This window comes from Artibeus jamaicensis, unplaced genomic scaffold (genome assembly GCF_021234435.1).
Source record: "Artibeus jamaicensis isolate MK-2021 breed Jamaican fruit bat unplaced genomic scaffold, CSHL_Jam_final contig_685, whole genome shotgun sequence".
Taxonomy (NCBI): domain Eukaryota; kingdom Metazoa; phylum Chordata; class Mammalia; order Chiroptera; family Phyllostomidae; genus Artibeus; species Artibeus jamaicensis.
Genome location: NW_026521924.1, coordinates 9,165,541 through 9,177,398, shown reverse-complemented (window position 1 = coordinate 9,177,398; position 11,858 = coordinate 9,165,541). Strand labels below are relative to the sequence as shown.

General features: G+C 36.2%; 1 pseudogene; it reads right to left on the bottom strand.

Moving 5' to 3' along the window:
• Positions 1 to 9,940: 9,940 nt before the first annotated feature.
• Positions 9,941 to 11,046, bottom strand: LOC119051157 (protein FAM50A-like; annotated as a pseudogene).
• Between the last annotated feature and the right edge of the window lie 812 nt (positions 11,047 to 11,858).

The following is an 11,858-nucleotide window of genomic DNA, read 5'->3' as shown; positions in this document are numbered from 1 at the left end:
TCTTCCTGAAGCAATATTACCACTTTACTTAGCTATTTTTTATTGAAAAAATAACAAATATATCAGTAAAAACTTCAAGGACTAATACAAATATACACTTATGCCAATTTTCATAAATTCTAAGACTTCATATTTTAATGTTTCTAAAATAAAATAATCATTATAAATAATTACAATATTGAAATCCATGTTGTGTAGTTTAATGGACAAGGTTATTTATTTTTAGTATTGTACTGAATGCTGACATGCCTTTTAACAAATGTTGATTAAGTCTGATGAGGTCTGAGAGTTAAGTCTCCCATCCCAGGTCTTTAGTGCCCACACCAATGACAGACACTTCTTGTATACACTTCTCAAAATTTTTATGCCTATACAGATATACATAAATGAGAGCATATATGATACATACTTCAAAACCTCACATTATACTTACAGTTATACGTGCAGGAAAAATGTGAATGATGTTGTTAATAAGCATCTTTGCCTTTATTGGGTAATTCCATTGATAGTTTTCATATTCTTTTAAAAAGTTACTAGATTTTATTTGTTAATAGTGTAGTTGTATGACAGCATTCATATTTATAACTGCCCATTATTTACATAATTTTCTTATTATATTGTTTTTTGTGTCATATTGATGTCAAAATAGTAATTTGGAAGTTCTATGTAACTTTGTAAGGTCTAAAACCATTTAAATAAGCTTGAACTTCTCTGCTTCTCAATGGTTTGAGAGAATGCATATGTTTATAATGCTAAATTAATTAAGAAATGAGGTCATTACACTGTGGTGGGTTTAAATGCCTTAGTATCCTACATAAGCAAACCCAAACCTAAGCCTGCAAATGCCTCCAGTATAAGAAATCAAAAATCTAAGGACAACAAATCACAAACAGCCAACTACATGTTCCCAACTAAGGCAATCACTTAAGAGAGATATAGCCAATCAAATTATTTCCTTGCCTTGCTTCTGCCTTTTTTATGCAGTATAAAAGTCTTTCTTTTAGCTCCTATTGGTGGAGTGCTCCTAACCACCTCCAGTTTGGCACTGCCAAATTTGAGTAAATTTTGGCTTTAATAAAGTTAAAAATTTTAATATGCCTCAGTTTATCTTTCAACAAATAAAACCATATACTCTAGTACTTTTGAAAAAGACAAATGGGGAGGTTAATGGAAGCATTTTGTCCACAGAATAATTTAATCCATATAAATTGGACTGTTTCTTTTGGAGTCATTTTTTAAATTTTCCTACATCATGTGTTTTATCCACATATTCATGTATTTGCATAAAGTTGAGAAAAGCATTCTCTAGAGCAGGGGTGTCAAACTCATTCTTACCAGGGGCAACATCAGCCTCACAGTTGCCTTCAAAGGGCTGAATATAATTTCAACTCCTTCACAGTTAAGGAGTAGTTACATTTATAGTCCTAAAATTATTTCAGCCCTTTGAAGGCAACCACAAGGTTGACATGGCCCCTGGTGAAAATGAATTTGACACCCCTGCTCTAGAGTAACTGTGAATTTTTTATTGTCTATGGTTATTTTTCATCTTTTAAAAATAATTTCATACATTTCTACTTCATTTCCTATAGTAGAAATAATTCCACTTTTAGTTAATAGATTATCTATTTTACTAGTTTTTTCAAAGAAACAACTTTTAGATTTATTCATGTTTGTGAATTTGTATTATTTACATTTTACTCTCCACTTTTTAAATTTCTTGGGATGGACAATGAATTTTTTCCATTCTTTCTGACTTAGTGTGCTCAGTAACTAAGACAGACAGTTTTCTTCCAAGGTCTGCTTTAACCACATTGTTTTAGTTTTGATGCATACATTTTTACTATTCCTATTTTTTTCTAGACTTGTTATAGCTTAATGTCTGATGTTATATTTGATCTAAGAATTAATGAGAAAATTTCTTTAACATTTTTAAGGTAAGGTTCATTTCTCTTTTGTTAAAAATGTCCAGGCTTACATATAATGAGTGCAGAGTGCAATTGAAATTACAATATGATAGTAGTTACAATTTTGTAAATAATTTCATGGGTATATGAAAGAAGAAATGTTTGATTTCCTTATGACATAATTTTATATACTTAATTAGTTGTTACTTATATCTTAAATATCTTTACTATTTTTGCACATTTTATATGCTTTTCTCTGAATGAAGTAGATAAAATTAAAAACCCCTTGCCATTACCTTTTCCCCACCCCTTTTACTAGAGATTGTTTTACCTTCAGCTTTTGAGGCTGTTTTTTTGTTTTAAAAATATGTGATGCACCTTTATTGATGGTACTTTCCTTTTTGAATGACCATCCTTACCTCTTGAATTCGACATTGTTGGATATTATAAAGCCTGCTTGTGCCTTTTCTTTACATTTTCCTCCTGTGCCTTTGGCCATTATTTATTTTTTATGTATCTATGTCATTTTAAATGTATTTCATATAAAGGGTTTAATAAGGTTCTAATTTTTAGATCCAATTTGAGAATATTTTTCTTTCAACATGTGTGTTTATTTTATATGTATTTATTGCTGAGATGAAATTATTTTCTTATCCACTATCAAATTTACGATGTAATTTGTTTTTAATGTTTCATTTGTGTTTTTAACTTTATGATTTATGTATGTCTTTGTTCTACAGTCTGAATGTTTTATTTCTGATAGTTTGAAGGGTTCATGGTCTTGAATTTTTTTGTTTCTTCTTATTTGCAGATGGTTTCAAAGAACAGAGCAACACTAAGAAGCTTTTGTTCTGCCACATATATATTTACAGTGCCCCCTGATTTTGAGCACTGATATTTCCCACACCTCTTTTTCACCCAGCTTTATTGAGACATAAGTAACAAAAAATATATATATTCATGGTGTACAACTTGTTTTCATACATTATGAGGTAATCACAATCATGCTGTTTAATATACCCATCAACTTACATAGTTACCATAATCTAATTTCTTTTTCTTTTGTGTGTTATATGCGGTAAGAATGCTAAAGATCTACCCTCTTAGCCAATTCTGACCATACGATACAGTATTATAAACTACAGTTACATTGTTCTACATCAGGTCTCCAGAACTTACTCATCTTGCTTAACTGAAACTTGATACCCTTTAATCAACATTTTCATATCTCTCATAAGCTACTGCAGGATCTTTATACTGAATGCTATGAAGTTTGGGGTTTCTTTTGAGCCAACAGAGTATCATTGAAAATGCTGAGTATTACCTAACTAAACTATTCAACACTCATTTTACATAGAGTATCTCTGCTTTCATTGGTTCTATATATTTACCCATAACAGATTCTACTTAGCAAAGACCTTATAACTAAAATAAGTCTGAAATCAGTGATATAGGTAACCTAAAGCTGCTGTTTTCTGTTCAAAAGTGAACACGTGCGTGTAACATCACTTTAAAAAGGTAAATGTAAATCTGTTTCTTTAGTTGTCTAACATGAGTAATAGCATTCTGATTCCTAGTCTTTATTTCCAGGAAATAATGAAATTTGTCACTTGACATTTCTGAAGTTCAACAATTTCAGTTCCCTCTGAGTGACTCAAGTGCTACTTGTGTATAGAATCCACTCCAGGTCAGTTACATAGAAACAAGAACAGAAAAGCATCGACTACTCTAAACTGAGTCTACCTTTTGTCCAAGTGGTTGGCATCCTTCACACAAGGCTAACAATTCACGAAAATCATTTGTTTCTTAAGTAAAACAGCCATATTTTCTCTACGACTACTACTGATATCAACCTTAGTGCTTAACCATTCATTCATTCAAATTTACTGAACATCTACTGTGTGCCGGACACAGAGAAATGGAAACAAAATGGAGAACAAAAGGAAGTTGGCCACTATCATCAAGGAGATTTTCTTCTAGTCTTCAAGAAAGAGAAATAAGAATTAATAATAAGAACAGAAATGTGTCCAGCAGATTTAGAAACAAGTAGCTCATTGTTAGGACACCAAAGATGGGAGCTCCTAGGTCCCTAGCTCCTAGCCCAGTACCCAGCACATGGTAAAAACTAAAATGTGTTGAAGGGAAATAAAGGAAGGAAAGCTCTGCATGAAGACTTATAAATTAGTTTCTCAATGGTGAGGTAAGATTTAATGACAATTTAAGGAATACATGTTCAAAGGACAACAAAATGATGGAAAACGCATTTAATGGAAGGTCCTAATGGAGACATGTGAGGAAACAGGAGGAAGCTAGAAAAGAGTCCAGTGGGAGACGTCCTTGAACACCAGTCCAGAGCTGACATGGTAAAGAAATGTGATCTGTTGAGCAGGTATATAGTAAGAGTGAAGTCACATTATAGAAATATTATTGTACCAGCAGCATTCCTGACCAGATATTAAAGTTCCCAAACCACTTAGGGAGGTCGTAGCTATATTATGAGCCATATTCTGAAACTCTAACCTGGGCTCATTGCTGCAACTTGCCTTACCCATCCCCAAAAGTTCAGTATAAAGACTCATTCATGGAAAAAAGTATCATCCATATCGGGTTTTTTCCCTGACTTGTTAACTATATTGGAAATTTTACTTCTTGTGTTTCTTTTTTATTTGAGATCTTTGAAATTAAGTTTATTGGAGTAATAATATTCATTAATAAGACTATATAGATTTCAAGCGCACATTTCTATACTGTTTTTAAATATCTGTAAGTGGCAGCATTGACTATAAAATTGACATTAAAGGAGAGACAACAAAGACAAATACATGTGGAATTAAGTCAATTGAATAAATTTAAATAAACTATATGAGAAGCAAATTTGGAACTGAATTGTATATATTTCCAATACCAATTTTTTACAAATTAACTTCCTTGATATCTCACTTCTACTTTGGCATTTTCTCCAATAACCTCTCTTTATTTCTCCCCTCCCCCACCTCAATCCCCCTGCTATAGCAGAAAAAATTTCATTGGTCCTCACCTCATTTGCCCATTCTATTGTTTTAGAATTGATCTAATTACATGTTTGTTCTTCCCCTGGTCTATGAACTTCCTCAAGAGCAGTAATCTTGTCATTTTATTTTTGCCTCAACAGTGACATGTGCAGTCTGTGGCAGGTAGTAAAGATGGAAAAATTGTAAACCATTCTTCATGTAAAAAGCTTATTATACACTGATCCAATTTCATTAGAGTACAAGCTTCACCACTAGCAACCTCCTTTATGATTAAGTTTTCTTTGCCTAGTGGTGTGTTAGTGGAACTTTCACCCAGCAAATTCACAATCTTCACCTCTCTGGTTTTATAGCACTGACCACAACATGGCATGTCTATACTGATTTCCCAAGGCCACTGTAACAAATTACCATAAATTTGGTGGCTTTAAGGTCAACAGAAATCTATTTATTCATAATTCTGGAAACCAAAAATCCAAAACCAATGTGGTCACACTGCCTTTGGAGGCTCTAGAGAAGATTCCGTTTCTTGCTTCTTCTAGCTTCTGGTGGCTGCAGATTTTTTACTGAATCTATTGGGGCAACATTGTTAAGTAAAATTATATAGGCATCAGGTGTACAATTCTCTAATACATCATCTGTATATTGCATTGTGTGTTCATTGCCCTAAATTTACAGGTTCCAGATTTTGATATGGACATATGGATGTATCTTTTAGAGGCCACCATGCAACCCATTACAATATCTATCTTAGCTTTCTGATCAATTTTTCATTAATTATTTCAATAGAAAATCAGAATTGGTGAGTGTAGACTTCAGCTTGCCCAATTTAGTTGCAGCTCCAGACCCCTAAATTTGACATAAAATTATTTTCATGTATTGAGAAGTCTGAAAATCCTAGTGAGGAAATTTATAAACATATACATTCACAAGAAAAGTTTCTTCCACTTGAATTTCTCTCCTTTTGAAAGTTAGACATTCACTAAGAAAAAAAAAGCTTAAATATTAAATGTATTTAATATTTTGGTATTAAATACATCTGATATTGATATTATATATATATATGATATATATGTATGTATATATGTATATATATGTGCGTGTATCCATCCATCCCAGTTCCCTATTTTGTTTCTGCTTCTCTTTGTTGATTTTGTTTTTAATTACATATTCATTATATGAATCTGAAGGTTGGGTTTAGAGTTAGTGTTACATCTAGCATTAGGATTAGGACTATGATTAGTGAAAGCTGTATATTTGGAAGTAATATTAAGATTCTTGTTACAGTTAGGACTAGAGCTATGGTTATAGTTAGGTTAGATTATACTTGGGCTAAACCTAGGGTTTGGTAAGAATTATTTTTAAATCTAGTGTTATGATTTGAGCTTGAGTTAGTTTAGGATTCTTGTTAAAGATTAGCATAAGATTAGATTTAGAGTGTCATCTTGATCTAATCAAATTCTCTTAAATAGATTCCTCTTCTATGAAATGATGATGAAATTTACCTGATGGTGCTTACAAGTGGAAACATATGCTAATGCATAAGAAAACTCTCAGCAAACTCCAAAATACAGTAAAATAATATATATATATTTTAGTATTATTGCATACAAAGATTGCAACTTTATTTGTCCCAAATAAAGTTAAGTTTGAGACTTTTTGGTTGTGTGATGTCCTTTTTAAATAAATATTCTATTTATAGTCTACCCTAATTCATTCCAAATGAGATGTTACCAAACTCTGTATGCTATATGTGGTGTTATGCTTGCTGTTTTACGGTGTACATGGAGAAATTTATTTATACAGCATGTCCTCTTTCTTTAAGGAATTTCCTTCTCTAATTGGTTAAACAAGTCCATCTGAAACTATAGTGAATATCTGAAGGCAATGTGTGTGTGTGCCTATGTGTATGTGCAATGTGTGTGAGATTATCATTGGCGACAAGTTTAGCACTGAAGCACATAAATGAGGGTTAGTGTAGGCACAGTAGGTCTCCTAGAACACTGAGTTTCATTGGGACCTCATGAATTGGCAAGGAATTAGAAAAGCAATGGGAGGTGATATTTTGTTGCAAGAAAAGTTGAGTATAGGCTGTTAGGCAGAAATGACCACTTTTGTGCCCAGGAGTGGTTGAGCACAGACCACGACAGACAGCCATGTGTATGGTGTGTGAGAGAGGATAATGGAAATAAAGTTTACATCATTGTAGTGGAAGCAAACGATAAGGTGCTTTGAAAGTCAGGCTAAGAATGTTAAATTAGGTCTTTACAAATAAGTGACAGAGAGCTTTAACATATTCAAAATCAGTGATTTTTTAAAAGATTTTATTTATTAGTTTTTGGAGGGGAAGGGAAAGAGAAAGAGAGGGAGAGAAACATCACTGTGTAGTTGACTCTCCCATGCCCCCTGTTGGGGATTTGGCCTACAACTAAGGCATGTGCCCTGGATGGAAATGGAACCGGTAACCCTTTGGTTCACAGCCTGCACTCAATCCATTGATCTGTACCAGTCAGGTCAAAATTACTGATTTATACATTATTCTTATGACCTGGGAACTGAGGAAAAGACCAGAAGTTTACAAACTGAGGCAGGGGCACCCAGCAGAATGCTCTGGTAAAGCACTGAAATTGTATGTCTGAATTGGTTGATGGTGATTCAAATGGTAAGAGAAACTGCCAAAGAAACATTGGCGTGGTGGAGCATAAAACCTCTGAATAACTGAAGAGGAAAGATGATGGTAGGGAACAATCAAAAATTGCCTTCTAACTTAAGCTGGGTATGAGGTGGAGCATGGTAAAACCACTGACAGAAATAGAGGGGATACCTTGGATTTATCAGACATACTCACCTGGATTAATAAATTTTTGGCTTCTAAACACAATAAATTAGTCCTAGATCTCAAACTATAAAAATAAAATGAATCCAAATCTCTACAGTGTTTCAAAAACTCTCCAAAACCATGAATACATACACATATTTTGGCTCCCAGTCCACATTCAAATTATCCAATTCTTTAGAGGAAGAACTGTTCTTTCACTTAGCATCTATATTCCTCCTTTACCCTGCATATGTGATGTGGAATAACACTATGTTTCCCTATAGATTCACATGTATATAATTGTCATACTGTCTTAAACTGACTTCTTAGTACCAACCTGTGGGCTGAATGTGTGTGCATGGTATGTGTGATGAGGGATTAACAATACAATCTCAGGTAAAAGACTTCCCTCTTATTTCATTTATTTATTAAAATGAGTAGCAGTTATGGGAAATGACCTTAAATTTGAGTCTCAATGAAGTTACTTGAGTCTTTCTGATCAAGCTACAACTTAAGAATCCATCTATCTTGGACTTTGAGGTACGGTGTGGCCAACATGAGTTTAAACCACCTCCCCTCATTCTTAAGGGTCTCAATTCAAGGAAAAAGCATGAGGCTGGAACAACATTGTGCAGTCATCTCCCTCTCAAACGCTGGTGAGGATAAAAGAGCCCACAGCTCCTTCATTCTGTGTGACAGTTTGGTCTTGTTTTGCTTTTATTTAACACAGATTTATTCTAGGGCCTGTTCTTTTTCACTGCGATCCACTTGGCCGCACCCATTGGAAGAGCCTATTACTATGGTCAGGGTTGGTTTGGCTTGCTGTAAGCTCCTTGCTACATTCCTTTTTTAGAGCCAGCCAAATGTGGGACAATGGGTGTGTCTTGTTGACATCCTGTGGTTCATCAGATATGTAGGATCACTTCATTGCAACCTATTTAGAAGCCTGCAGCTGTGCTGGGAGGCCCAGGTCAGCATGTCTAAGAGGAAGCCCAAACTCTGATTCACATTTAACCAAAATGCTTAATGGGAATGGGAACACAAGCATGCCTTTCTTTATGAAATACATGGGGTCCTCCCCATACCTATGTTGGTGATTGGTGGTTGCAAGTATTTGCCTATCTCTCCAAACCATAATTTATCTCAAAGAGATGACTATGTCACTTAAACATTTAGATACAAGAACCATGCACAAAATGAATTCCTTGGGTCAGTTCTGATTTTCAAAGTCTGTGCCCCATTTTTGATTTACCACATCCAGACAACAGGGCTACTTTAAGGAGAGTTCAGGAATGCAGGAAATACTGGTGTGTTGTTGAAATGCATACCCCATAGCAGAAAAGGTTCAGAGGACAAAATTTTGGACTGGAGGGTGCAAGCGTCACCAGAAGTTTGTTCCTCTAATAATCATCTAACATACCCACACCATATCCTCTATTAAAGAGTTAAGTGGATTAATAACCTCTTCTTATTAAGTACAAATGCTCCCTCAAGTGGTTAGACTTTAATCACACTTTAGTATAAAATACCTCAATTAGGTTTTCTAGTTCTTTCTCTTTGAATACCTGAAACTCCTGGAAGATGGTTACTGTGAGGATGGAGTGTTTGCTTTATCCCCAGATGTATTTCAGAAATCATAATCATTAACTTGAATTAATAAAAATACAATCAAAGTGTATGTCAGAAGCCACTGAATATGTTTAACATGAAAAATGGACTCAGAGAGAGTAACCAAATACGCTAAAAACTTCAAAGTTCAGTGATTCTTGGTACAAGATATAGGGATGCATTTTATACTTTTTGCAAACTTTCTAGAGGTTTAAAATTTTCCAAAATAATTTTTGGAAAAATATTTTAAATAATGAACTCCCATACCTGAAAACTTTAGCCTGAAATCATTGATCCAGTCAACGAATGACTGACATTTTGAATGTTCTTTTTCTGAGCAAGAATCTAAGCAGTATTCATATAAGGGTAGTAGATGGTATTAGAGAACCAGAAATTAAAATAAAAAGGGTATCTTGTGGCCAGAAATAAGTGGATGGGTGGTAGGAGAGGAAACTGCAAATGAAAATCAGATAAAGGAAAATAACACATTTGTAGAAACTGCCTTCTAAGCTCCTGTCAATATGGCCACATAGGTAAATGCAGTACTCACATCCTCCCACAACCACATCAAATTTACAACTAAACTACAGAAGGAACATAATTCAGAATTGTCTAAAGTCCAGCTGAACAGAGGTCCTATAACTAAGGATATGAAGAAGAAGCTTGCTCCACCTCTGCATCCACCAGTGTATTGGCCCACTTGTGGGATGGTAGGATTCCCAGTGGTTGGCAGGGAGGATGTTCTGGTTCTTCTGCTACCAGCTTCATAGCATCACCTTGCCTGCTTGTGACTTGTCTTTCTCCACAGCAGTATCACTGAGCTGCAGCACATCATCATAAGCAGAGAAATTAAACAGCAGCCCATTCTTTTCTTGTGCTTTGGTGACAATGACATAGAAGCTGAGGTGATGATGTATGATTAGATACTCTGTGATGTGCATGAGCTGCTCCACCCTGATGACCTGAGCTTTCTGAAGTCTTTGCACTGATCTTAAGTGCCTTCTGCAGGAACTGCTGCATGGTGTTGCCTTCTTTCATCTTGACTGTCTGCCAGTGTCCAGAGCCACCTCACTGACTGAAAGTGATTTCAATGTCTTTGCTCTTGATCCTCTCCTGCTTGGCTTTCCATTCTTGCTGTGTATCTCTTCCAGAAGCCAATTCTCCTCTTTGGGGTCAGCAAAAAGCTTATGTCCACATGTGGGTTCTTCCCCAATTTTCTCTTCTTTGTGGTGATCTCTTCCTACTCCTTGTCGTATATGGCCACCTCTTCCTTCTCCTCACCCACCTATTCTCTTTCTCCAGAGTGAAGGAGAGGATGGAGATCTTCCACTTCGCCTCCTTCTTGTGCTCCTTCTCTTGCAGCTTCTCCAGCTTCAGCTGCTCTTTCAAATGCCCCTTCTTGGCCAGCTGCTTCTCCTATTCTTTCACCAACGCTTCCTGCTTGATCATCATGTCATTAAGGGTCACAAGCCCCATGTGCAGAACATGAATTCTGACTCCATGGCATCATAGAGTACAGATAACTTCTTGTCCATATTAGATTTCATTATGTTCTCCTCTGTGATCTGCTGCTTCATCTACTCTATCTGCTCATGCTGCTTCTCCCACTTCTACATCAGGTGCACAGTGCAGCCCACTCACTTAGTGTGCCCTTGTACTGAGCCACAGTGGCAGCAGCAGCAGCAGCAGTGGAAACAATGGCAGAAGCATGGCAGAGTCAGTGGCTGCAGTGACTGTTGAGACCTCATAGTCAGCAGACACTTGCATCATGATGTTGGCCACCAAGGGATGCTCAGGCATCCCACCCTGCTCTATCTCACTTTAAATTTTTTAAGTGAGCCTCTAAGCAGAAGGAGAAGTGGAGACACAGAATGAACTGTTCCCCAACCTACACATGGAACTTAAAAATTGGGGGGACTATCTCTGCTTTTAAGGTCCCTCATAGAAAGCCAGGGTCCAAGTACATAGCAGCCCCACCCAGCCTAGTGTTTGGTACTAGGAAGAGAAGTCCCCATAATTTCTGACTGTGAAAACCAGCGAGGAGTGTGGCTGGGTAAGATACATGGAGGGCTTCTGGTGTCCCAGGCATTCCTCTTAAAGGGACAGTGTATAGACTTACTCCAACTCACTCACTCTGAATTCCAGCGCTAGGGTGGCAGCTTGAAAGGCACAATGTACACAGGGAAGGAACTGAATTATCTAGCTTTGGGGCATGAGCTGGAGATGCAGCTTTCTCCCAGACATAAGTGCTGTGGCCATGTTGCTTTGCTGAGCTCTCCCCACACAGAGCCAGCAGGTAGTACTACATCAGAGTCTCCATCAGTTTGGCTAGCACTGTTTAAACTACCATGGTGATTCCCTGATAATCTACTCCACTTGCTGGTCCACCCAGGTAATTTCCAGTGGCTTTTCTATACAAACAACCTGTCTTGGCTCATACTGGGAACTTTCTTAAAATGTCTCAAAAGTCCACAAACTCCAACAACAGCATCTGGCCTTTGTGTGCCCTGTCCTAAGAGT